Raw genomic sequence first — 2,941 nt, forward strand, 5'->3', positions numbered from 1 at the left:
ATTATTTTCCTTAAGGACAAAATGTCTTGTTGGCAATGGCTTGGGCTTTGGAGGAGTCCAGAATGAGCATCGGATCTCCACCCCTTGTTAGGGCCGTGACCTCTGCTCGGTCGTTCACACTCCCTGAGCTCCCATTTCCTCCACAGCAAAATGGGTGTAATAATTCCTACCCCAAAGGGCAGTTGTGAGAATTAAGTGAAATGACATATGTGAAGGCAGCTATCCCATCGGCTGCATGTGGTGGGTGTTTCCTTTGTCCAAAGTGTAAACACGTGCAAATAGCACAGGCAGCAGTTTCCTTGTTTGCATTTTGAGTAACTCGCTCCAAATAGCTTTCCCAACAGAGTGTGGCGGGTCAATATTTGCAATTTGTACTTTGGTGTGAAGCTCCACTCTCTTCCCGCCTGCCACCTGAAAAATGCCCACATTCCAGGGAGGTCCTCTGCCCCTTCCCCTGTCCCTGGTGAGAGAGGAAGGGACCAGAAGGCAGTGGGCAGAGGCCCAGAAGTTCAAGTTCCAGGCTGTGCAAGCAAACACTGCTGACTGCACATGTTTGTCCAGGCCATTTTAAAAATAACCACCCTACCAGGCACTCTTGCTGGCTTCTAGAAAAGAAAGTGTTCAGCCTTAAGAACATGCCACGTGTGTCCCCTCTTGGGCATGGCTGCCTGTGGAGAGGAACGAACAGGAAACGCCCGTCTCTTTCTTCCTTGTCCCCATGCACTCCCCCGAACCCCTCCCCTGCCATCTTGAACACTATAGGTGGCAGAAGCCCCCTGGGAGCAAAGCTGACGCAGACTAGCTTAAGTAAAGGGGGATTTATTAGGAAAGAGAGAAATTCACAGAACCCAGGGGCAGGAATTGACCGTCTTCTGCGATGGTCAGGAACCACAAAGCCGAGGTTCTCTGCGTTTCTGGGTCCACGTGGCTCCCAGTTTCCGCTTCGCTCTCGGCCCAGCCCGGTCATTCTGTCCTCTCTCCACATCCAGCTGCCTCTGTTTCCTAAGGACAAGTGGCCTCCCCACCTCATGTCACCCTCGCCCCCAGGCTGAGGCTGTGACACCTGCGTCCCAATTCCAGATACCTGGACAGCCAGTAGAGAGGCGCCTCTGACTTGGGTGTCCCCTCCCGGGTGCAATCGGCAGGGCCACCTGTAGGCCCGATAAGTAGAGCACAGATAGAGCTGCAGGGTCTGGCCCTGTGAGGGCGAGGTGGGCCATGCTCGGGAGAAGGATTAGATGGACAGGTGCCCAGGAAACTTCTACAAGACCTTAAAATAGGCCCAGGGCCTCACAGAGAGTCCTAGGGGAAAATACTTTATTCATGAAATCCTGCACAGCTGCTCCTGCCACTCCTGACTTTTTCTGATGCAGTCGGTCTCCCCTTTGCTCAAGAACAGTCAGTCCCAGCCTTTACCCAGTTCCTCGAAGCACGTCCCCAAGTGAACACCCCAAAATGAGGATGTGGGTTATATGTATGTGTATATGCTTGCAGGTATGTATTTACCTCTCTATTTATTTGTTCTCAGGGACGTGCTGCTTCCCCTGGCAGTGACAGGCTGGTTTGAAAATAGTGGATTGACCCATGTCATTGTGGCTCTCTGCAAGGCTGGCTAAATGTCACTGTCACGACTTAGGGAGACTCTCCCCATCTTCCCTTCCTCTCTGCCAAGTTAGGGGGGTGGGTGCAGAAACGTTGGCTGCATGTCCAAGAGTAATACCCTTACACAACCAGGACACGGCGGAGCCGGTAACTACCCTGAGCGTCACCTCATGCCCGGGCCACTTCTCAGGGAAGGGTGTGTGCCCCTGGGTGGCTCTGGGACTGAGTCCCTGGGACACTGAGCCAAGGAAACCCAGCAGTTGTTGAGGTGTCATCAGCAGTGAAGGACCAGCTGATTCACTTAACCTGCCAAAGGTCACATTTCCACTCCATTTTGTGGGTAACTGGAAACCCCAAGTGGATTTTTAGAATTCCCTATTTAGACACCACCTGTAATTCACCACTTTGTTTAAATCATTAGCCGCCTCTTTCTGGGGCCGTTAATTAGCACATTATTGTGCTCCAAGGGTTTCTTTCCTCAGTGTATGTTTGCCTTTATAACTGGCAAATTCGTAGGATGGTTTCACGTTCCGACTCTTCCACTCACTCACCACGTGACCTTGGGCAAGTCAGTTGACCTTCCCAAGTCTCAGTTGCCACATTGTGAAATGGGACTGAGATTGGACTTAGATGGTGGTCAGTTTCCACTCCAGCTCCCATCTTCCAGGCTTCTAAGTATATACACGGAATCCTGATGGTCGTTGTGCAGATTCCCACACTTGGAGTTTCTTGGGAATGGGCACTAGCGATGGTGACTCCGTGGTGAGAGAAGGTGTCTTGGGCTGTTGATGGGGTGGGTGTGGGCACCAAGGATGGCCGCTCTTGTTGTCGTGTGGAGCAGCCGTGGAGCTGGCGGCAGGAGTGGGCCTGCCCATAGGTAAAACCCCAGAGACTTTGATTCTGCAGGTTTGAGGTGGGGCCTGCATTTCTTGGAAAATTTTAATTAGCAATTGGGACCAGGCTCTGAGGGGCTGAGAGGTCTCCTGAACCTTCCAGCCAGTGGGGACTTGGAAGCCTGGGGAAGGGCCAGGACCCCATGCAGGGCTTGGGGGAGTGGGGAGTGGGGAGTGGGTTGGGGCAGGGGGCAGACTCCCCGGCCGAGGATGAAGCCTCACACTTCTCCCCAGTCCAGTGCTGGGTCCGAGTTAGGAGTCAGTGCCAACCCCTGCCTGGTGGGCGTTTATGGCCTGGGACTTGGTCTCCGTGGCCAGGTTTCTCTGTCTCTTACTGACTTTACCCCCAACCCAACAAGTTAAAATTGCCAAACCTGGAGAATCTCCCTCGTTGTTTCCTCAGGCTGAGAGCTGAGTCCCCCAATCTCCCCTCCCTTCTGCCTGGT

This window comes from Choloepus didactylus, chromosome 15 (genome assembly GCF_015220235.1).
Source record: "Choloepus didactylus isolate mChoDid1 chromosome 15, mChoDid1.pri, whole genome shotgun sequence".
Taxonomy (NCBI): domain Eukaryota; kingdom Metazoa; phylum Chordata; class Mammalia; order Pilosa; family Megalonychidae; genus Choloepus; species Choloepus didactylus.